This window comes from Herpailurus yagouaroundi, unplaced genomic scaffold (assembly GCF_014898765.1).
Source record: "Herpailurus yagouaroundi ecotype Mexico unplaced genomic scaffold, PumYag 197, whole genome shotgun sequence".
Classification (NCBI taxonomy): Eukaryota; Metazoa; Chordata; class Mammalia; order Carnivora; family Felidae; genus Herpailurus; species Herpailurus yagouaroundi.
The window spans coordinates 17,911,656-17,936,259 of NW_024412428.1; the positions used below are offsets into that span (position 1 = coordinate 17,911,656).

The 24,604-nt window shown below is 46.6% G+C and overlaps 1 long non-coding RNA gene across 1 annotated transcript in view; it reads right to left on the bottom strand.

Moving 5' to 3' along the window:
* The window catches only part of LOC121012889 (uncharacterized), a 280,849-nt gene that overhangs the window by 136,861 nt on the left and 119,384 nt on the right, over nucleotides 1-24,604 (bottom strand). The window lies entirely within an intron of this gene.

Below are 24,604 nucleotides of genomic sequence, written 5' to 3' on the forward strand. Positions count from 1 at the left end.
ATTAGGTACCACACAAATGGAATAGTTGAACACAGAAACAGTGTCACACTCAACTAAGTATCTTTACTGCCTGGTAGAGTTCCTGTTTCACGGTAGTTGATAAATGCTAGCAGCTGAATGCATGCACATGTAATTTCCAAGCCTCAAGCGGTAGAAAACCATCAGAGAATTCCAAGAAGGTGAGCAGAAAGAAGGTATGGTATGTTAGGGTTACGGGTAAGAAGACAGCTTTGTAGGTGGATAGATAAGTAGGATTTGGTCCCAAAGACCTGGAGCAAACCCAGGCAAAAAAATTCACTGTGGATTTACCTGTACTGTTCAGTGCCTGTATTGCCAGATGTACATGATAAGAAAAACTCACCCAGACACTGCCTAGGATAAGGAGACCCAGGGTGGCTGAAACAGGAGGATACACAGCAACACAGAGTAGCTTGATGGGTGAGCAGCTCACAGAATGTGACCTTCTCTCACACCCTTTTTCTCATAATTGTACCCCCTTGGGGATAAAGGGAATTCTTCTGGGGCTAAGGCTATAGGCAGAGTTCAGTGCCATTCTGAGGGGGGAGGAAAGCACGTGTGTGCCCCATACAACCATACAGGTGCCTGCGGGTGCCTGTTTGACCCGCTAGAGCACCTACGGAGAGAACTGGCCTAATGTTCATTATTAGAAGTATTACTGCTACAGTTAGTGTCATCCCAGTGCCCAGCACTCCGTGGTGTATCTAGTAATTGAAATGAATCATAACCATAGAGAAATGCTTAGTACGAATAGTTCCAAAAGAGAGAGGGGAAAGAAAAATATGGATGGATACAGAAAAAAACAAAAGAAGAGCTCCATTAGATTTATAGACTTTTACCAGTGTTAATAAGAAATTGATGGTGTGATGTTGGATGCTTCGTTTAGGGCATACTTAATATACATTAAAGACATGCACACCTTGCTTCCAGCAACTTTCTTCCAAAGCCAAATGAGTATAACTGGAACAACTGAAATATATACCGAAATTTAAAAGTACATTGAAATGTATAAATTATTTAAAAAGATGGTTAAGAATGCCCACGGCCATTCCTACAGCGCCCCAAACGCTATCTGACTGAAAGGCAACGGCAGTGTCTTTGGCCATTGACACTTCTATGTTCCCGGGGGGTGGGCAAGACTCGAAAAGCAGCCAGACTACACACTGGCTTCAAACAACACGCAGAGATAGCATTTATACGGGACAGAACGCGAGGGAACGAGACAGGATGAGCAAAGGGTACAGATAGGATTGTGTCTCCGTAGAATGTCTGAGGTTTACCACCATCGCATCGCCTGGATCCCCAGCAAGCTGATAACGACGAGCCCTTAATGCGTTCACCGCCTCTGACTTGTGTCGGCCCAGCATGCAATCGTCTAAATGATACCACAACAATGCTAGAGCACACATTAAGCACTTATTGTAATAGCTGGACTGCTGAGCAGGAGCCGTGGAAGGAGACCGAGCAGGAAACACTAAAGGTGTCTTTGACCGCATGTGCACATTCCTATTAAGTCACAGTGTGGGCTGCACTGGGCTACGGAGTGACCACAGCAGGGGAACCAATGTACCTAACGCTGCTGGTGGAATCTCTCTATTTTCAGGTTAAAAACGTATTAGACCAAGAGTGAGCCCTAGAGTAAATGATAGTCTTTGGCTGATAGATACCAACATAGGGTCAACGATTGTAAGCAATGAACTACTATGAGCTACTATGTAGATAGTAGGAGAGGAGATTTATCAGACATCTCTGTACCTTCTACCCAATTTGGCTGTGAACTTAAAACTACTCTAAAAAATAAAGTCTACTTATAAATTGAGAAAGTTCAAAAGGAAGGAGACGTTGTTATAATCCCTGCAGTAAATACAGTGATCTTACTTATCAATCAGCTTCATTCAGCAAACAGCCTGAAATCACATATTGTCAAACGCAGACAGTTTTCTAGGTCAGAAATCTGGTACAGGTCTCAGCAGACAAAAGTCACGGTGTCAGTGGGCTTCATTCCCTTTGGGGGCTCTAGAAGAGAATTCATTTCCTACTCATTCAGGCTGTTGGCAGAATCTCTAGCCGTTGTAGACCTGAGGTCCCCGTTTTCTTCATGGCTGTAAACTGAGAAAGGCTTCCAGCTTCTAGAAGGTCACCATATTCCTTCACTCATGGTCCCTTTCCTCCATCCTCAAAACCAACAACAGTGGGTTGAGTGGTCATGCATGCCATGTCTCTCCAAACCACTATCTTGCCTCCTCTTTACTTTATTTTTATTTTTTTTCAATTTTTTTTAATGTTTTTATTTATTTTTGAGACAGAGAGAGACAGAGCATGAGCAGGGGAGGGGCAGAGAGAGAGAGGGAGACACGGAATCCGAAGCAGGCTCCAGGCTCCGAGCTGTCAGCACAGAGCCTGACGTGGGGCTCGAACCCACAGACTGTGAGATCATGACCTGAGCTGAAGTCGGACGTTTAACCGACTGAGCCACCCAGGTGCCCCGCCTCCTCTTTACTTGAAAAACTCATGTGACCCATGAAAAACTCATTGGGCCCATCTGGATAATCTCCCCAACTCAAGGCCCATACTTTAGTCACAACTGCAAAGTCTCTTTGCCAAGTAAGATAGCATTTTCACAGGTGCCAAGGACTGGAGCAGGCAATTCTTTGGGAGACCATTATTCTGCCTACCACGCTCTCCTGGCCTTATTAATATGTGGCCCTGTGTCCATAATGCTTCTAGAACTACCTTCACTGAAGTCGTCTTGAACACAAATGCTCGGTCAACTCCACCATGCGACCATTCTGCAGTGTTTGACGTTGACGTGACCTATTTCTTGAAGCGCTTGGCTTCTACTCGCTGCAATACCACCTGCTGCTCTCCTCCTAACCCTTGGGCCATCCCTTATAACGCTTCATTCGTCTACTTCTTTCCCTGAGTAGTGCACCTTCACCCATACATCTCAGGACTGTCTCCAGCTCTCCTTAGCCTTGGTTCTGAATCATAACTGCCTTCTGAGCAGCTTTGCTTGAGGGACCTATAGGTTCCTTTCCATCCCAAACCTGACCACTTCCTCTCTCTGCATTATATACCCCGTTATGAAAGCACCAAACCCTACTCTTCCGTGACTGCTCCTGTCCTTATCCTCTCCTCCTTCTGCCTCTCCCTCACACCCTCAAGCCAGTCAGTCATCATGCCCTGTCTGTCCTAACCCCTGCGTATCTCTTGAATCCACCCTATCCTCTCTCTTTCTGCTGTCACTGGGAAAGTTCAGGCCCCCAATACCGGTCCCTAGATTCTTTCCCAGCCTCCCATCCTTGTGCCCCATCCCACCCACTCCTAGCCGTTCTTCACAGTGTCACTAAACATACATATGATCTTGTCATCACTCTGTTTAAAAGCATTGGTTGCTGCCCACTGCTGAAGAGCACCCGGTCCGGACTATGGTAGACACACACTCACAGGCACACACACACACACACCCTCCCACCAAGCCTCAAACCGAGTGCCAGGCTTATCACCCTGACTGCCCTTCTCCTACTTGCTATTCGTATCCCCAGAGCGGTCTGCAGACCAGCAGCAGCAGCATCACCTGGGAGCGTGTTAGAAACACAGAAGCTCAGGCCCCATCTCAAATCTACTTAATCGGAATCTGTGTTTTGGTGAGATCCCTATTCAAATTCTAGGCACATTAGAGTTTGAGAGACATCACTTTAGGGCTGTGCTCTCCAGAGCGGTAACCTTTTGAGTATGAACAGATCTTTTAGAAATTCTCTTTATTTTCGTGTGTAATCTCCTCCATCTTAATTTGGATTTTTGCACATGTTTTATGAATCACTAACCATTTCAGCTAATCATCCCTACCTCTCACGTCCCTGTGCTTTTGCTTACACTATTTCCTCTGCCTAGATTCATTTTCCCTCTCTCCACCGACTGAAACTAGCTTCTGAACTCTCCGGTGTCACCTTCTCCCAACAACCTTCCCTCAAATAGGTCATTGCTCCCACCCCACACCCTTATAAACATTCATATTGAATTGTTTCTGTTTGCAGGTTCATCTTCCCCATTAACTACTGAGCTGCACAAGGATGAAAACCATGCCGTCTCTATCTCTGTGTCCCCAGGGGACAGCAGTCCTACCTCTTAGCTAAGTAAATGAATATCTAACTTGAAAAACATCTACTACATTTTTTTAAGCCTGCTACATTTTAAACATTTTACTATTTCCCGTGCCTCTATTTAAAACAAAAGAGAGTTGGGGAGCATGGGTGGCTCAGTCAGTTGAGCATCCAACGCTTGATTTCGGCTCAGGTGATGGGCCCAGGGTTGTGGGGTTGAGCCCTGCATCAGGCTCTGAAATGAGCATGAAGCCTGCTTGGGATTCTCTCTCTCTTTCCCTCTGCCCCATCCCCCAATGGCTCATGTACGCTCTCTCTCTCTCTCTCTTTCTCTCTCTCTCTCTCTCTCTCTCTCTCAAATAAAATAAAAATACGAATAAAAAAATAAAACAAAAAAAAAGAGAGAGAGAGGTCTTCTAATTTCTTTCTTCAGATCACATGTTCTGGCTGATTTCTCACTGGCATCACATCAACTGGACAGAGGGTTGAAAGTAGACAGCCTCACTCACCTGTCACCAATGCAGAGCATTTCATATCTGCCCCCGATGTTCTTTCGGCTCTGTGTTGATTGAGTGTGGATACACATTACATGGAAGAGAGAAAGACAGATGCCTGGAATCAAATGTTTAGCATCTTTCGCTTTGTACAGACTTTGATCTTAATAAACAAGACCATGCCAACATTGTAACCCATATGAGCAAAGTGCTCATTTCACAGAAAAACACCTTGTTTTTCTGTCTGCCCCAGGATAACATTAGCTGACTCTGACCCTAACTAGTAAGCTACTAATGGGAATTAAGCTCATTAGTGGTGTAGTCTGACATCTTAAAACAAAATGGCAGCTAAAATTTTGCCAATAGGCGTATTTCTCTAAATTACTTACAATGAAATTTGGTATGTTCAAAGAGGTCAAAGAGACATGTAATTGGACTAAATCCATTTCTTCATGTACAAACATGTGCCCTATCTGCCACACAGGGTTACTGTGAGGTCTGTGAGACAATAAATGTAAAAAATTAGACACTTTGCAACTCTATACAAATGTATGTATGGCATTTCCATTAACAGCACTAATTTTTTTCTAAATGACTTTTCACATTTCACTTCGTCATGCAAGTGGCTGCAAATCGTCTATACTTTGTTAAATGTCTCTTTTCCCTGTCTCCTTGTTGTTTTTCTCAACCTCTTCTTGAATTTGAGGGCATTCATACGTCACCTGAAATAGTAATTTGACAACGAGCACAGAGCAACTGCTTACAGAATACACCTATGCCCTTCCCTGAGTGCATTTAGTTGGAATTTAAATAAATTTTACACTTTTTCCTCCCTGAAATTTCATGTACCTGGGACTAGAAAGCATTAAACTTGAAGCCCAAAAGGTGACATGATTTCTTGTGATCCTAATACCCTTTGCCTGCTATAGAACATGATCTGCTTCTGGGAAGATGGGCATACGCTTGCTCATGTGGTGAGAGTAGACAGGTAGAAGCTAGGAAAAAGACAGGAAATAATAGGAAAGATGGCGACAGGGAGCACGGTTCTCGCTAAGACCTCACCAGCATCCTCTCCACAGTTATCTTCCCTCAACCATTCAATTCAGGGAAACGTATGAAGGATCCATTCAGGATCGAATTCAACAAACTTTGTTCCCTACCAGTGCCATGCTGCACCAGCCTCCATGGACTAAAATACATAAATATTTCATGCTTATCTACCTAAGTAACTAAAAAGTAACCAAATAACACAAACAATTCATAACAGACACAAAGATGAGGCATACTAGAGGTAACATATGTCAATGAGAAAGGCAGCAGGGAAGGATTCATTTAGACTTTGAAAATCAAGAAAACCTTCTCAGAGTAGGTTGCCTGTGAGCAGGGCCCTAAAGGTGTTGAGAATCAGGTAGCCAGAGAGGGGCAGAGATTCCCATGAGAGGGGACAGTAGGGTGAGGGCAGGCATGTGTCAAGGAGCAATTCTCTGCACGGAAGAGTGAGTTACATCGTGCTGTGCAGGGGTCTGTTACATACCTCAAACAGGCTTTGCTAGGCATGGCAAGTAAGTAACTCATATTTACTTCTGCATCTCGTCTGGTTAACTGATATATAATTTACATACAGTAAAATTTTCCCCAGTGTACTTCTTTTAACAGCTAGCATAAGACCCAATGACTAGCAGAAAGCCTTGCACAAGGCAGATCTTCAAGCGATATTAGAAGGGGGGTCAATGGTCTGCCATCAACAAGGTGTTATTTGACTTTATCTTCTTTTTCCATAGGACTTTTTTTTTTTTTTGTAAACCACTGAGTTCACATGCTAGATAACACTCTTATCCCTCTTCATAGTCATCTGACTTTGAAAGGTCCCCGATTTCACCAACTTTCCACTTATTCATTTAAAAATTATTGCAGAGATGTTGACTCTCTGTCCAGGGTCTCAGGGCATCTGGTTGGAAAACAGCCATAGGGAATCTAAACAAAATGTGTGACAGGACATTTGATATTATTTCTCGCTTTTTGATGAATAGACATTTCCTAATTGAAACTTTGTGAACGGAAGAGATTGGGTTTATCACGGACTATATCATAATGACCGAGGACAAAAGACAGCAGTCACTTCATTGCTTGAACCCCATTTGCACATTTATTCTCTCCATTTATGCTCACATATGCAAAGCTGGTATTATTTGCCTAATTTGATAGATAAGGAAAGGACTTGAGAGCTGAGTTAAGTGGTTGTTCAAGGTCAAATGCACAACAGACACAGAACTAAAACTCAAGTTCTAGTTTAAGGCTCTAAAGAGACCAACCTCACAAGATGCTTTTTCACTAAGGTAAAAGGGCTGAAATCACCTTTCAGACTACCTTTGATAAATGCACCTCTCAAAGCTCGGTTTTAGGAAACAGAAAGTACTCTCGTTATTTTTTTTTTTTAATTTTTTTTTTCAATGTTTATTTTTTTTGGGGGGGACAGAGAGAGACAGAGCATGAACGGGGGAGGGGCAGAGAGAGAGGGAGACACAGAATCGGAAACAGGCTCCAGGCTCTGAGCCATCAGCCCAGAGCCTGACGCGGGGCTCGAACTCACAGACCGCGAGATGGTGACCTGGCTGAAGTCGGACGCTCAACCGACTGCGCCACCCAGGCGCCCCATTACTCTCGTTATTTTAAAGAGAAGGGGATTTAGCACAGGGAATACAAGGGATTTAAGACTTACAAGATTGTTGGAAGGGCTGGAGGGATAGGCTGGGAGTTGGATCTCTGAGAATGGCTCCCAGTACTGTGCGGCCAACCTGGCCCACGAGGGGAGCCCCCTCCACCCCAAATAGAAGGCAGAGAGTTGGCAGGCTGCCACAGGAACAGCTGAGCTCCAGAACAGAGCTGTGGGATCTGGAAAGTATAGGCATGCCGCTACGATTGCCTTTCTACTGACAGGAGGCTGGTGACCATACAATAGAATTTTGCTACCGAAAAACACAGCATCTTTAAGTTCTTGCTGGCCAGAAACAGTAGCCAAAGTTGCAGAAATCTCACTTTTTATCACATTTTCCCTTTTCAAATCTGGCAGGGGTGCATCTTATTGGGAAACTCTCTCTGCTTTGTATCCATAAGCCTAACTGCAAAGGATTCTGGGAGATACACAGTTGGAATAGATGCCAGGCACCAAACTACTATACCCCTAACAGGTGGATTCTGACACAGTGACAGACTTTCCCAAGTCAAACTAGAACCAGGATTTTTGGGTTGTGCTGTAGAGACAGACGTCACGGGCCATCCATGTCCAGGTACAATGTGTGGTTGCACAGGCTTGGACCCCTCAGGCTGTGCATTAGTCATAGAGACTGGGAGGCAGTCGGCCACCCCGGAGTAGTTCGAGCCAGCCTTCTCCAGGGGAGTCCCCATGAGGGCAAGGTTTGGTTGCTGCTTGCGCTGACACAGAGAGAAAGGCAAGTGTACAACTAGATTAGGAAGTTACTTAGAAATCGAGGGTCACCCAGGCCACGGCTGATAGCGGAAGGTCAGATAAAAATCAAGAGTGACTTGAGGGCTGGATAGCCATAGTACTGGCCCAGTGAGGCAGATCAGATCTTTTCATCAAACTTTCTTAACTGGACTTCAGCATCAACATACCAGAGAATGGAACTATAAGTTATCATCTAAGACGGCCAAAATCAGTGATGGTATGTATACTAAAAAGTCTTTGAAGTGATTTTTCATCATGTGAAATTAAAAATAAAAATATATTCTTTTTCTCTATCCATGCATCTCTCTCTCCCTCTCTCTCTCTCTTCCTCTCTCTCTCTCTCTCTCTCTCTCTCTCTCTCTCTCACACACACACACACACACACACACACACACACACACACACTCTGTCAGGCTCCTTTTTATTTTAGTCTATTCGTTACTCCTCACTTATTTGCCTTTCTCACTTTTCTGTCCAGCTACACCCAGAATATTGTATTGGGTTCTCATTTTCCCACTTCAATAAAGATGCTAAGAAAGTGGAATATACCCAGAAGACAGCAATTAAAACGGCGACAGGTCTAGATCCAATGGCACGAGACTTTTAGCCTCGGACGAGAAGTTTTCGTGTCCAGGACTCCATCATTACGGAAGAGGAGGAAAATTTGCTCTGTGCGGCTGCAGAGGGAGAAACCTGGACTAATCACTGAAGGTCACAGAAGGGGAGTTTGGGATTCAGTGTAGTCATGAGATCTGGCAACAAATGAACCAAGCTACCCGCCTGAGTGTCTCCTAGGGTATGGCATCCCACTTCCAGTCACATTTACTATTTGTTCACCCGTATCTGTTGGACATACTGATTAGATTATTGCCATTTTCTCCAAATGGTCTTGAAGCAAGTCCTGGCCACAGATCGTACGCTTTCGTTTCTGTATCCCCAACTCATCCCACAGCGCACGGCACGCAATAGGCACTCGGTACAATCTTGCCGAACGAATGAAGAGATGGACGAGGCCAATGGACACGGATGGCAACAGCAGAGAAGGACTGGCTGTCCTGTCCCCGCACCCACCCCCCCACCCCCACCCCGCAGATAGCTGACTCAGAGCATAGGAGCTGGTGATGCTGAGGAGAACTGGTACCTAAGCCTTGGTTCTACAGAAATGAAGTTCAACAGATAAACAGGAACAAAAGAGATGCTCGTGGGGAAGCTCAAAGCCTGATATGAGCACAGGTTCCAGGTGGAAGCTGGTGGAGGGTGAGAGCCATTAGACAAGTCTGGGCACAGATGCTCTCTTGCTTTCTCAGCACCCAGCAACAGCTGCACAAAAGCCTATTTATTTTGGACACAGGAGTAGTAGCAGAATAGCTCCTACAGAAAGAGGGCCTTTTGTTTCCAGATCTTCAAACATTCCCTGCACATGATCTCACTCAGCCTACCTCTTCCCTGGGAAGAAGCAGGAGGTAGGCGTTACCCAAGGCGCACCAACCGGCCTGTCTGGACAGGAGGTGCCAAATGGCTCTTCTCTGGCCATCAGCCACCTCGACAGCCAAGAAAGCGCGGTCTCTCAACCCCAGTGCCATCATGGGATGACTTGAAACCGTACCAGTCCCTGGTCATTGATACTCGTGACTCATTGGTTAATATTGAAATATGTATTGCTCATCACAAACTAGGGACCCGTGACTCAGTGCTGGTTGGAATCAGCAAGGCCAAAGAAGTGTGTGTCACAATAGTGTGTGTGTGTGTGTGTGTGTGTGTGTGTGTGTGTGTGTGTTTGATCCAGCATAAGGTGTTGACATGAGCCCTGCCCCCTATACCCACCACACCCCCAGCCCCTTCTCACTAGCTCCTTGAAGGCCCAGGACTGTCATTCAAGTTTGACTGCTACTAAAGGGCATCAGCTGCTCGTCAGCACTCGCCTGTCACCTTATTTATAACACCCCTGGAATGAAGCTGCCTGTCCCTGCCCTGGCTTCCGCCCCCCTGCCGCTCCAGCTCACAGTGTGTGACTCTCTATTTAGTGCCTCCCAGGCTTAGCTTGTAAGGTCAATGGGCACAGCTGTCCCACACCCCATTCCTGCCTGCCTAATACCCCAGGGTCCAGCTTGCAACCTTCCTTTCTTCTAGTAGCAAATCTAGCGGCCCCAGGCTGCAGATTCATGAGCGCAGATGAGAAAGGTTTCTCTGTTGATTCACAGGAAGAGTGTTCATACCTTTGGCTTCCTGTTTTTAATGAACCAAGTAGAAGAAAGTGTTTTTTTTTTTTTTAAATATAATGGACTCCAAGTAGTAACTTATAAAGAAGCATATAGAAATTGCATGTTGATAAAGGACCTATCGCTGATGTCTCTAAAGATGGCAACCCATCTTCACGTTGAGGTGCCAGGAACCACCCGTGACACGTGGCTAATGCTGGAGCAGCCATGCTTCTTGGAACACAAGACATGACCGTTTTTAGGAGAGGAAGTGAAGACGGGTGTCTTCAACCGAAACCCCAACAGATAAAATGTGTGCAGAGTGAGTCAGTGGGACGGCAAATGGACCGTGAGGGACTGAAGGCTCTCACTCCTGTTCCAGCACATGGGTGCTTTCTCCCAGCACCCGCCTACCAACCTGACTGAGTTGACCCAAAGGCTGGGGACTGGTAGGCAGCTAGTTCACATCCCAAGTGGTCAGAGGATGGAAATGCAAACTGCAATCCCCGGTCGCCTCAGGCTGAAAGAACTCCCATCTACACAGCATCAGTTGCTTCTGTGGGGCAAGGAAACAGACCAGAGCAGTCTACACCCCATATTGTGAGCCCACTGGTGTAAAACTGACAGGGAGCCACAGCATAAGGTGACAAGACCCTGCCCAGCTACCAGCAAGGTTAAGGGAACCAACATCCCAGCACACCTGTGTCCTCCGTGCAGGCTCTGGCTAGGAGATGTGATGTGGCATCTAGACAAGCGTGCCTTGCCTGTGTGTTACGTGCACTTGTAGTGTCTCTCCCCACAGAGCTCTGGCCACCCTCAGAAGTGTCGTGAATATTCAATTCAGTGAGCCCACGCACAGTAGGTTTTCAGCAAATAACAGGCTTCTTCTCTCCGGACTTTACAAGATAGCTCTTTGGAACATGGACTTTGGCCACTACCATCTGGCTCTGCTATTTATTAACTGGGCAGCCTTGTGCAAACTATTTGAACAGCCTAGACCTCTTTCCTAAACTGCCTCGTATGGTTGGTGGGATGAATTTACTTAATTTACGTAAGACAAAGCCCAGCCCATAGTACGTGCTCAATAAATGGCAATGATAATTTTCATTCCATGACTCTTGCAACTGGATGCGTAGTACAATATTGTAACATCAATCTTAATATATTGCAATAGGTCTGTGTATGTCCACTCGCCCAAACACACTGGCCGAGGAATTCCATGAGGCGGGAGCTATTTTTTTTTTTTTGGAGAAATCTCTACACCCAACGTGGGGCTCAAACTCACAACCCTGAGATCGAGGGTCACATGTTCTTCCAACTGAGCCAGCCAGGCACTCCAAGAGCTACCGCTCATTCATTTCTGCATTCCTAGCACGTAGCACAGGGACTGGCACCTAGTAGGCGCTGAAGAAACGAAAAGCACTTAGCACGTTTGGCTCCCAGAGCATTGTGCAAACGGCCAGTGCGTGGCCGTGACAAGCGGCATGCTTTTCGCCGCTGTCTGTCATCAGCTCTTTTTGTTCCCGGCCACAGGCTGTTATCTCTTAGTCTCAGGCTCGTGAACCTGCAGAGAGCCACCTTCCACTGCAAAGCTTAGGCCCAGTATTTCCTGAAGCTTGGGATCCTGCCGTGGACGTTCCAAATCAGAGCTCTGGGGCAGAGCGGGGAGCACCCTGGAACGTGCAGTTTCACGTGGGCCCTGGGGAACATTGGAGAAACATCCACCGCATCGGCTTCCGTGCAGCAAGTGGAGCTCAGCAGGCCACAGGCAGCCTCTGAAACAGGCAAAGTTTCCTTGCCAACTGCTACAAAGAGAGAGCTGTCATTCTCGCCCTGCAACACCAAGGGTGACACCACCTGATCTCAGTACTCGATACCTGTGCGGAGAGAGAATCGTGCAGCGAGCGATGTCTTCCAACACAAGAGAACACAGCACTTCCTTTCTCAAATCCTGTCGGTTGTATCCAACCCATTATCCTCCAGGATCCAGCCCAAAGGCCTGGACTCCTTTCCAGTCATTCAGGGAGGAGGAGGGACTTGGCATTTCCTGGGTCCCTACTACGTGACGGTCTCCGTACCGGGAAGCACACCCGGGAAGGATGATTTAACATCCGTCGAATGTTGTCAGATTTCAGAGTCATAGTCACTCAGGGTAGGATTCTCTTTTCTTTTCCTTTCTTTTTTTTCCTGAAGAACACAGGAGGTTAAAATGCAAACCTACCAGTTACTAGCTGCATTACGGGCTGTGCTTCCATTGAAGCAGGGGGATTTCTATCTGTCAACTAGGGCTGCATTCATGTAAAATGCATCATCAGGGCGACTAAAGCCTCATGTTCCACACAGATGAATCACCACAGCAACAGTGAGCTGACGCGCTCGGAGACGGACGGGGAGAATTGCCGAGGCGCTCATTAAGGTCTTAGTTGTTTTTTACCTGAAACGTCCTGGCCGACAGCATCGCGTCGGAGAGAGCCACTGGCCCTGCAGAACGGACACATGCTTTTGTGTGGGGCGGCCCCTGGGGAAAGACGACAGAAAGTGCCCACTCGGCCTGGATGGACATCCAGCAAAGCACCCGGACGACAGGCGCCTCAGATCTAGGAGAGGCCACGTGGACTGTGGCCCAAACACCTACATAAAACCTGTCATCTGAACTTTCACTCAGGGCATAAATAGCCCTTCGTTCTGGGCTCCAGATGGATCGAGCAGGCACAGAGGCCAGGGCTTGAGGCAACACTGCCCAGAGCTGCCTGTCTACAGGTGCTCATGGTCCCAGGCACTGTCCGCCCTCCAGAGGAGGCTTGTCACAGCCAGGAGGCCTGAGCTTCAGCTCCCAGCTCCACCCTCCCAGTGCAAGCCTCGCAGAAGGTTCCATGAAACAAGTGACTATTTAGAAGGATCCAGCTGAATCCAAAGCACCGGCTTGAGACCAGGATGGGAAGGCCATGCCAACTCCCTGAGCTCCCCTTGTCACCCCTCCCGGCCCCACCCCTGCATGTGCACACTGTGCCCCAGTCACACCGGACTTCTGACAGCTCCAGGACATGCAGAGGGGATCCCGCCAACATGGCGTGTGTGTGCTCTCCACCCCCCCCCCCCCGGAACTCTCTTCCCTGTGAGTCTTCACATACTCCTCTGATCTCGACACACAGACCACTTTCCACACATATATTTGATGGGGGATTAAGATCCAAAGTGTATAAAGAACTCCCACCACTCAAGAATAGAGAGCAATCTAACCAAAGGAAATGGGCAGAGGACTTGGGAAGACACTTCTCTAGGAGAAGATCTACAGAAGGAGTCGTCCTGGACCCGTTCTCCCAGAGTGTGCTCTGACAAAAACTGGGTCAAGAAAGGCCTTGGAGGTGTAAGGCAAGGAACCCAAGCTTCGTCCATAAACTGCCGAATGATTTTAAGTCAGAATCGATATGCTCAGCTTCTAATTAATGCCACTCTTTTAGTTTCCACTCTAAACGTGGAAATGGCCCCATGGTCGAAGATGTTTGGAAAGCCCAAACAAATCTATCAGGAGTCTCTCCTGCTGGGTTCCTCACAATCGTTCAGTGCAGGGGGAGTCCCAGAGAGTGGAGAGAAGTGCAGTCGCTCAAGGAACTCATCGTTCAGGGACTCGTTACTGCAAAGGGTCACTTCCTGGAGAACACGGTAAAGAATGGCTCCTTGACTGTCCTCCTGTACCCTCCCAAGTTCACTCTCAAATGCCCCTCCTATCCTATCCATGCTCTTGCTGTTCTCTGCACTAGCTTCCTGTCCTCCCGCCCGTCCCACTCCTGCCCCGGGAGGACCCTCTGACGAAAATCTGGTCCCCTGGCTAGACCCCCTCCAACATTTCTCCACCCAGAGGTTTCTCCTTCAAGTTCAAATCCCTTAGTGTAAGTCACACGGCCGGCCCTTCCTTACCAGACTTCATCCTTTCTCTAGTCTCATCTTCCCAACATGTCCCTGCTCTCCAGATCTGAAAAGTTATCTGTGCTTTCTCTGAGCTTTGGCACAAGGTGTTCTGTCTTCCTAAGATGCCCTCAGCCCCCTCACCTGGAATTCATCTGCTGACTCCACTCATGGCCCAGAGCGGCTCTGACTCCCGGCACAGCATCAACTTCCTCTGGAGTCATACTGGGGAGGGGCTCCCCACTTGCCCTCCAACTCACACACTCCCACCACCAGCACTTGCCCCCCTCTGAGTCACTGCTGGTGTGTTTGTCCATCTCCCTGCCCAGAAGGAAAGCACCCTGAGGTCGGGGCTGTGCCATTTGCCTCCTGCTCCTACGCATCTCAGCAACCCATACACCTGGTGTCTGCACACTCTAAACCCTGCTCAGCTCCAGCTCCAAATCACCTCCTCAGGGAGACTCCCTGGACCCCACTCCAAAGGGTCATGCTTTTTTGTCATAGGCTTTTCCACCTCCCCTTACTCTTCCTCATCCATTTGTCACCTCTCATCACAGGTTAATTATCTTGCCGGGTGATTATTTGATGGTGAATCTCTCCACAGAGTAGAGATCACATCTGCTCTGTCCCCAGTGTTAGAACAGCATCTGGCACAGAGCTAAGGTTCCATAAATATTTGGTGAATGGACAGATGGATGAGAAAGGATATGTGAATAGACAGGGCTACCCGGCTGGGACAGAAGAGGTTGGGGACCTTTGTTCAGTCATCCAATAGGGCACGTGTGGTGGTTGTGGACCATCTGATGAAGAGTGACAAAATCCAGGAGCAGGAATCCTACCTACGGAAATCATGCCATTCACTCCCATCTGGAGAGGAGAGGAGGCGAAAGGAGAGGATGTGGTGACATAAAGTGCTGCTGTTTGCCCATCCTCTGCCCGTGTCCATGGCTGAGCACAAGCAGACCAAGGACAGGAATGTGGCATCTGAGTTTGCCCGTGGAGAAGCCAGGCTGACTCAGAGATCAAGGCCATTGAAAGTGTATACTCTTGCCCCCAGTTCCCCAGTGGCAGATAATCACCACCCTTATTAATTCGTAACGGTAGTTCTCTTTTAAATAATATAATGCTAAAAGCAATGTTTCATAAATGTGTAAAAATGGAATCCAGAAAGTATTTACCAGGTTCTACTTCCCCAGAACACCCCGTCCATGCAAATCGATTTGAAGCTGACGTTTTTACACACACAGTCCCCAGTCGCAAACCAGTCCAAGGCAAAGAGTAAGGAGCACCCCCCCCCCGCCCCCCACCACTCTTCTCCTCATGGCACTCCAAACTCCTGCCCTCCGGCTCCTTTTATCTGAGAATCTTTATCTTTTTTTTTTTAATTTTTTTTCAACGTTTTTTATTTATTTTTGGGACAGAGAGAGACAGAGCATGAACGGGGGAGGGGCAGAGAGAGAGAGACACAGAATCTGAAACAGGCTCCAAGCTCTGAGCCATCAGCCCAGAGCCCGACGCGGGGCTCGAACTCACGGACCGCGAGATCGTGACCTGGCTGAAGTCGGACGCTTAATCGACTGCGCCACCCAGGCGCCCGAGAATCTTTATCTTAAACCACTTTTTATGCAGTCATTAATTTTCACAGCACTCCTGCTAAGAAGATTCTATTACTTCCATTAAACCATAGAGTAAACTGAGAAGCCAAATTAAGTGATTTGCCTGCTCAGGAAATTAGTGGCCTGACTTGGTTCAAACATAGCAGTTCTGATTCCCAAGGCCTTGCACCCAACTGCCCCCCTGATATTTCTGCCTCTGTGTAGCGGGTAAGAGCCCCCGTTTCCGAGTCCATTAATGCCAGGCGCAAATCCTAGCTCTGCAATTTCCTTGACAAGTTGTTCAACCTCATTCAGTGCCTGTAAATTGAGGATAATAAGGACACTTGCTTCATAAAGTTGCTGTAAGGATTAAATGTGATAATGTACACAGAGTGCTTAACACAGGGTCTGGAACAAATGAAGACTCCTGTTCTTGTTATTACACACACCTGGAAGGGTATATCCCTCACCCAGCCTCCTCCCGTAATCTTTTCCTCATCACATCAGAAAATGAGTAGGCCACACCTGCAGCTGTGCCGAACAACGCATACATTTGCAGATAAAGTCTGCCATGGGGCTATTAGAATATCTGAGCACATTCCTGGAGAAGTGCTACATTGATAATTATCCAATTGTTCATCCGTGCCTGCATCCGTCCATCTATCCACCCATCTATCCATTCACGCACCTGTCATCCGTCCTTCCATCTGCCCTTCCATCCACCCATCCATCTACCCATCCACCCTTCCATCCACTCATCCACCCCGCCATCCATTTATTCATGTTTAGTCCACAGAGAAAGCACCTACCATGAGTAAGCCATGTGCTAAGTGCTGTGGAATATACTAAGATGATTAAGACATAGTCTCTGCCCTCACACCTACAAATCCAGACAACTACAAGAAACTGTAAAGCAAGATGGAATGTAAATGGTGTCATAAGAGAAGTTATTTAAGGTTTATGAAGGACACTGACTGCATAGAAACAGTAGTGAATTAAGAGCCAGGAGATCTTTTTGAATCCTGGCTTTATAATTAATTCTTTTTTTTTTTTTAATTAATTCTATTTTTTTAACGTTTATTTTTTTTTTTTGAGACAGAGAGAGACAGAGCATGAACAGGGGAGGGGCAGAGAGAGAGGGAGACACAGAATCTGAAACAGGCTCCAGGCTCTGAGCCGTCAGCCCAGAGCCCGACGCGGGGCTCGAACTCACGGGCCGTGAGATCATGACCTGAGCCGAAGTCAGACGCTTAACTGACCGAGCCACCCAGGCGCCCCTGAATCCTGGCTTTAAAGTTGAGCTCACATCAGCCTAGTCACCTTCCTAGGGTTCAGTTTCCACCTAGCAGTAGCAGTAGAATATTCCAAGGGCCCTTGCAGCTCTAACATTTCAATCCCTCTGCCTCTGGGTAAGGCAAGGTAGCATTCAAAATGAGCACTGAGTAACAGATAGGCATTCCGGAAGCGGGGAATGACACAGGCAAGTTCATGAAGCTAAAAAACATGGAATCTTCATGGAGCTGCATGGGGTACTTCCAAGTCAGCAATGGCAGAAGGAGATAATGTCTTGAGAGTTCGATGTGGAATACATTGTGAAGGGACATATTTCCAGGCTGAGGAATACACACACACACACACACACACACACACACACACACACTCACCTAGATGATGAGATGAGATATGATCAGGTCATATTTTTTAAAAGTAGGCTTGGGAGTAGCAAGGGGGGATGTGACACTGCAAACAGGGAGACCAGGAGACTGGATAAAAGGTTTTTGTAACACTTTACACAAATAATAACCAGGGCTTGAATTAAAGTAGCAGTAGGAATGTGAGAGACAAATGTGAGAGTATTTATGGGCACAGTCTAGAAGAGCTGGTAACTCATTAAAATGGAGGCAAAATGGTTAGAGATGACTCTGAAACTCTGTGTTAATGACTAAAATATATTTGACATCTACTGTGCACCAAGCAAGCGCCATGCCTTGGGCTGGCCCAGGCATATGCCAATGAGCAGCCTGGGTGTGGATTCTGCCTCCGTGTGACTTGTAATCCAAATACATTCTGCGTAGTGCCTCCATTTGTATAAGAAATCACAGTTTCTTTCAACTAGCATTTACTGAGCATGTACTACGTGCAAAACTGAGTTAGGTCCTTCCAGTCCTAGAAGGATAGGATGAAGAGAAATGGTGTTTCATTCTGGTGGGTGACCCACATGCTACCTACAGTCAGCGAGCATCAGCAGGACTCACTGAGGGAAGGAAAGGGCAGGTCAGAGAAATGGGGACAATTAATTACCACTTAACAAGTGGTAAGGATCCTTCTTCCTACGTCTGCACAAGGAGCCCACTTTCCCAGGGTTAACTCCCCATGTCACCCCTCCCCCCACGTTGGTGCAAGCAAGGGCAGGAAGCAGGAGTCTGTCTATCCACCTTGCAGAGTTAGTCTCCGTTGAACGGGGTCCTGGAAGAAGCTGAGCTCGCACAGTGTCTCCTCTGCATGCCCCCATAAACCATCTAACTGCAGAACTTGAATACTTTTGGATGACTGCTCTGCTCCCTGTTACATCTGCACAGGGTAATATCCCCCCACCCTCAGAAAACTAAAGTGAGACGGCAGCTTGGGGATGTAAAAAAGTGCCTGATGGGGGACACGTAGGCAATGTTCCAGGTCTGTGCCACCAGGCCCCTCTGTGATAGCTACTTGCTTAAGCAGGAGGAGAGGGCGTACCCTCCTGCCTTTCTCATCCATTGGCCTCATTAACACATACTCGTATTTCGCATCTGAGCTCCAGCCTGTCTGATCTAAAAGCCCTTCCTCATTATCCTCACCCCTATCGCAGGCACAATGGGCCACTGGCTCTCCCCTATTCATAATTTTAATGGGATGCATCATTCTTCATTTTAATCTTACTCATCCACATATTGTCCTCACCCCCCAACAAACTTCAAACAATCTCTCAATCAGGATTACATTTTAGTCATCTTTGTGCTCCAGCACTTGTACCTGAGATCTAACCACAGTTCCGCTACTAAGAAAACTAACTAACTTCTATGGAGAGCCCCCCCTGTGGCAGGCACTCTACTGAGTGCTTGAGACACCCCCACTTTATAAAAGATGAAAACACCGAGGCGTAGACAAGCTAAGCAACTTTGCCCAAAATGAACGTGTTACTTTCCTTCCTAAAATCTCCATCACCTTAGGTAGATTGTAGATAAAACAGTCTGAAATTGAGAATACTTCAGATTTTGTTGCAAACCAAGGGGCTATAAGAACAATAGCCCTAGCTGGTGCTGAAATAGTGAGATATATGTAGACTTACACACTCAGATTCTGGGAGAACCTGCTTCTTCGACCCTAGAGAGGGTTTACTAGTAATTTGAAATTAACTCCGCAACACACAAGCCATGAAGGCTCGTTATTAATTCTAGTTCATGGTAAAGTAACATTTGATAAAATAGATTGTAAAGTCTAACCAGCTCTCTTCCTCCCACACTAACTCCCATGGACTCTCAGTGACCTCTCTCCCCCCCCCCCCCCCCACTGTCCCTCTTCAGACGCAGCGGGTGGCAGGTTCCTCTTCCAAACCCATCTGAGAATTTGTTAGGTAAGCTCTCCCCAGGAGGGGAGGAAAGAGACCATTAGACACAGAGGAGATTTGCTGGGTAGTAATGTACCTAGTTCTAGCTCACTGCCTGCCTCCTAAAATAGTCCCTTCCATGGCCACAAACCCAGAGAGCAGCAGGTAGATTGCATTCTTATTAAAAGAAAACAGCCCACCAGGGCCTGAATCCTGCAGAGAGAAACAAAAGAGAAACAGAGAATCAAGCAAGCTCCTGGAGCAAAGGTGTACACATAAACTGTTACCTAATGCTGCTACAAGCCAGGACATTCTGTACACTCAGGAGAGGCTTAATTATCCTGAACCAAGAATCTAAGGTCAGATGATTAAGAACATTTCACACCCTGGTTTGAACATCAGAGATGCTGGTCATCCTGCCACACTGCTGTTGGGCCCCAACGAAATGCAAACGAGCATTTCATTTTCTCCAACCTGGGCTTAATTTAGGAACAGTGAGAGGGGGAGGCTCCTTCTGTCCTTTAGAAGCCCAACGCTGTTTATTTGCATGTGTGTGTCTACAAGTTCTGTTGGTATTCTATGCTCCTAATCAAAGGAAGCTTATGAAGGGCGCCTGGGTGGCTCAGTCGGTTGAGCGTCCGACTTCGGCTCAGGTCATGATCTCGCAGTCTGTGAGTTCGAGGTCCACATCTGGCTCTGTGCTGACAGCTCAGAGCCTGGAGCCTGCTTCAGATTCTGTGTCTCCCTCTCTCTCTGCCCCTCCTTCGCTCATGCTCTGTCTCTCTCTGTCTCAAAAATAAACACTAAAAACAAAAAAAGACAAAGGAAGCTTATGAAAGAGGAAAATAAATTTAAATAGCAAAGCGGTGTCATTTCTAAGTATCCTGGGAAGACTGTCCCGTAGTTTATATGTTCATTTACTTATTCATCTTTTAAGACAAACTTTGAGGGAACATCAACTTAGCATTAAACTCCATTGCAGAAAGCAGACCCGCGAAGACATATTCCTCCATCAGTTTCCTACCACTGCTGTAACAAATTGCTACAAATCCAGCACCTTAAAACACAAATTTATTATCTTACAGCTCTAAAGGTCGGAAGTCCAAACTGGGACTCACGGGGCTAAAATCAAGGTACCATCAGAGCTGTGTTCCTTTTGCAGGCACCAGGAAGGAATCAGTTTCCTTGCCTTTTCCAGCTCCTAGAGGTCACGTAGGTTCTCTAGCCCACAGTTCCTTCTTCTGTATTCAGAGCCAGCAACACCTGGCTGAGCCTTCCTAACACTGCCGTCCCTCTGATTCTCTGCCCTTCGACCTCCCTCATCCACTTTTAAAGACTCCTATAATCACATTGGGCCCACTCTGATAATGTGGGACAATCTCTCTATCTTGAGGTCCTCAACTCAATACTTCTGCCAAGTCCCTTTGGCCACATATATGGCATAATCTACTCTACTACATATTGCCCAATTATAAAGTCATAGATTCATAGGTTCTGGGGATAGGGTGTGGACACCTTCAGGGGTCATTATCCTGTCCATCACCTCCCCAGTCTCAGTAGTGTTCATTCCTTATAGCTGAATAAGACTGACCAGCCTTCGTTCTAGCCTGTCATTTCTCATTACACTCCTTGACTATACCTTAAGGTGTTTGCACAGGCTTAAGTTTTTAAAATTGCTTTTAGGCCTACCCTGGCTTTCTCTCAATCATTAGCATGAATATTAGATATGACTGAGGTCAAGGACCCTGAGCTCGGGAGACTCTTCTGGATTATCCAGGTAGCCTTGTATGATCGCAGAGTCCTTTAGAGGGGGGATTCTTACCTGGCTGCAGAGAACCAGAGAGAGATGGCAGTGGAAGAAAGATTTGATACTCTATTGCTGGTTCTGAAACGGAGCAGTCTGTGTGTAAGGACCAAAAGAGGTCTCTAGAAGCTGGGAAGGGCAAGGAAATGGATCCTCCCCCAAAGCCTCTAGAAGGAATGCAGCCTGACCCACACCTTGACTTGAACCCACAGAGACCGGTCAGACTTCTGGCCTACAGAACTGGAAGGTAATAAATTCATATTGTTTTAACCCACTAAATTGTGTTAATTTGTTACAGCAGCCATAGAAAGTTTATACAATGTGCATTCTTTTCAGTCCACGCTGATGATTTAAGCCCTTGAAATGAATGTGATTCAGAGTCATTAGTATACTGGCAGCACCCTCCTCCAGATCATTAGCCAGAATTGAAATAAGCCCAGGACTAATGGGGACCCCTGCAGGAGTCCATCTGAGAACGCCTTGGGTTGAAGGAGATGTGCAATTAATTATCATCTTGCACTTCCCGGATCTGCTCGTATATCTGAGCCAATCTGTTCCTTTCTTGCCAGACATGACACGACACAGGTTTCCTCTTTGTAAGGAACATTACCTTTCCTGTCCCTTCCTCCACTGATGTTACAGTCAGTGCTCTCCTACCCCGCACTCTCCCCTAATGCATGTGCACACGTGCGCGCGCGCACACACACACACACACACACACACACACACACACACACATTCTCCCTCTTCTGAAAAAAAAAAAAAGCAGCCCAGATTTGAAAAGGATTTGTTTCCCCAGTGCTCGGATGTCTATTGCCCCAGGGTTTGTGAATTTCTTTCCCATTCTAAATATTTCATTATAAAGCTCAGGATACTTAAAGGAACAATAGGCCTCACCAGTCCATTTTCAAGCTTACATGAAGAAAAGACTTAAGTTGGATTTTTTTCCAAGAATTTCACGGATTTTTGCCACAATTCTTGAAGATGTCAGCAGGAACCAGGTGAGGGGCAGTGATTCCAAGATGATACTATTCACATCCATTTTGCCTGACTGAAAGCGGTTCAGGGCTTAGATTCTGAGTTCTTGAGAAGCTCTTTTGGTCTATTGATTCTTATCTTCTAGATTCATTTGTACATACTATCTGTGAGACACCATTCCAGGTGCTGTGTCCAGGGACACAGTGGAGGGTCTGAGCTAAAGATGCAGAGTTGAGAGTCGCTGCCAGATTTAAAGCCATTGGAATTACAGAAAGAGTATGGCATTACACATGGAGAAGGGAAGATGGGTCCAGCAGAGAGCCTCAGAGTACTCCAAAATTTAGAGGTCCAGCAGAGAAGAGGGACTTAAGATAGCGCAAACTTTCAGGATAGGAAGCAAGCCAGCAGTGTGTGGTATCATACAACCAAAGAAGACAGTGTTTCAAGGAAAAAGAGAATGCTTAGAGGTGCCAGATGCTACCCAAAGGCCAACCCAGGTAAGAACCGATCAGGGATCATTGGTCATGACAACACAGGGATTCTTAATTCACATGAGCACCTGGAAGAGATAGAAGCCCCGCTGCAACGGGCTGTGGGAAAGAATGTGAAGAGGAGTGGCCCATGACACAGAAAGTACTTTGAATTAGCTGCTGTTAAGAATAGCAGGTAAATGTAGTGCCTGGAGATAGATGTGGGGTCACAGGAAAGAGGTCTTTCCGTGGGTATACCAGTAATCATGGTAATAATCCAAAGGAGAGAGAGAAATTGGAGTGGTAGTAAATAAAATGGACGATTACAAGCAGAAAAGCCAGAAGGAAGGGGTCCAAAGCACCTGCAGGTAGAAAGGGCAAACTTAGGTAATAGAAGAAATCTTACCCATAGAAACAGAAGGCAGGGCAGTAAGGAGGAGTATGAAAGCAGGTATGTTGGTAGATTTGCCAGCGGGTGGCTCAGCCAGTTGAGCGTCCAACTCTTGAATTTGGCTCAGGTCATGATCCCAGGGTCGTGACATTGAGCCCTGAGTCAGGCTCCATGTTGGCAGTGAGGAGCCTGCTTGGAATTCTCTCTCTCTCTGTCTCTCTGTCTCTGCTCCTCCCGTGCGCACGCACGTGTGTATGTTGGGGGGGGGGGGGGTGTGCATCCTCAAAATAAACAAACAAACAAACCTTTAAAAATTTCCTCGGCGCTGGGTGGCTCAGTCAGCTAAGCATCTGACTTCGGCTCAGGTCATGATCTCATAGTTCGTGAGTTTGAGCCCCGCGTCAGGCTCTGTGCTGACAGCTCAGAGCCTGGAGCCTGCTTCAGATTCTGTGTCTCCCTCTCTCTCTCTGTTCCTCCCCCACTCTCACTGTGCGTGTGTCTCTCTCTCTCAAAAATAAATAAACATTAAAAAAAAGAATTTCCTCTCTAATTCTGTGTTCTTAAAGAAGTATGCAACAAGGTCATCTTTTGTCTTTGAGTATCTTTATAGTACAAGCCAGTCGAATGAGTGCTACCTCGTCAGCTAAGAGGATAGCAGGGATCCTGGCCTGAGGATCTGGTGTACACACTGATTATTTATCAAGTCGCTTATCCCATTGGCAGGTGCATTTAACTCTCAGTCAGGAGTGACAACTATCATATTGATCAGATACTGGAGAATTCACCCTTCAAGTTTCTGCTTCTGGAAATACAGCTAACTAGAGGTCCAGAAATACCTGAAGCACTGAATAAATTGGAAAATCTGTTTTGAAATGTAGAGTAGAGCTGAAAGAAAGTAAGAACAATTCTCAGAGGCCAGAAACAGTGAGAAAGCATGAATCCAAGGAGGTGAACTGCAACCAGAGCCCGCACTGTGTCCTCCGCTGATGACCAGGGACCTAGCGCCTGGCTTCGAAGAGTGTCCATACCTGCAGGGGAGGAAGCAATGCCTGGGCAAGAGTATGATGAGATGTCAGAGTGAATTCTGGCAAAAACAAACAAACAAACAAACAAGACCTCAGAAGGGAAACACTATCAATGGGTGAATCTAAAATAGGAAAATCTGATAGAGAGGGAAGTAAATACAAATCTGTCTTGTCCTTGGCTCTTGATGGAGGGGGGAAAAAAGTATGGAAAAAAAGCCTCAGAATATTTAACTATAAACCCACACTTAAAATGGTTCGGGCCTGGAATTCGGTCTAAAACCGCAAGCTCAAAATTTAGTTAAAGAAGACTCCACTTCAACACGCATCTCAGAGAATTCCAATAAAGTTTCAAAACACAAGGTATTTACGAAAAGGAAAGGGAGGGACCAGCCGCCTTGAAAAGGGTCAATGCAAGTACAACTTGCAAGATGAGACAATCTAAGAATACAAATAATAGGATTCTCAGATAAGAATATTAAATGTGTTTGATGTTTACAAAATGAAAGACGGGAAGATGAAAAAGTCCTAGAGATCTGCCGTACAACATTGCACTTACAGTTAACAATCCTGAAC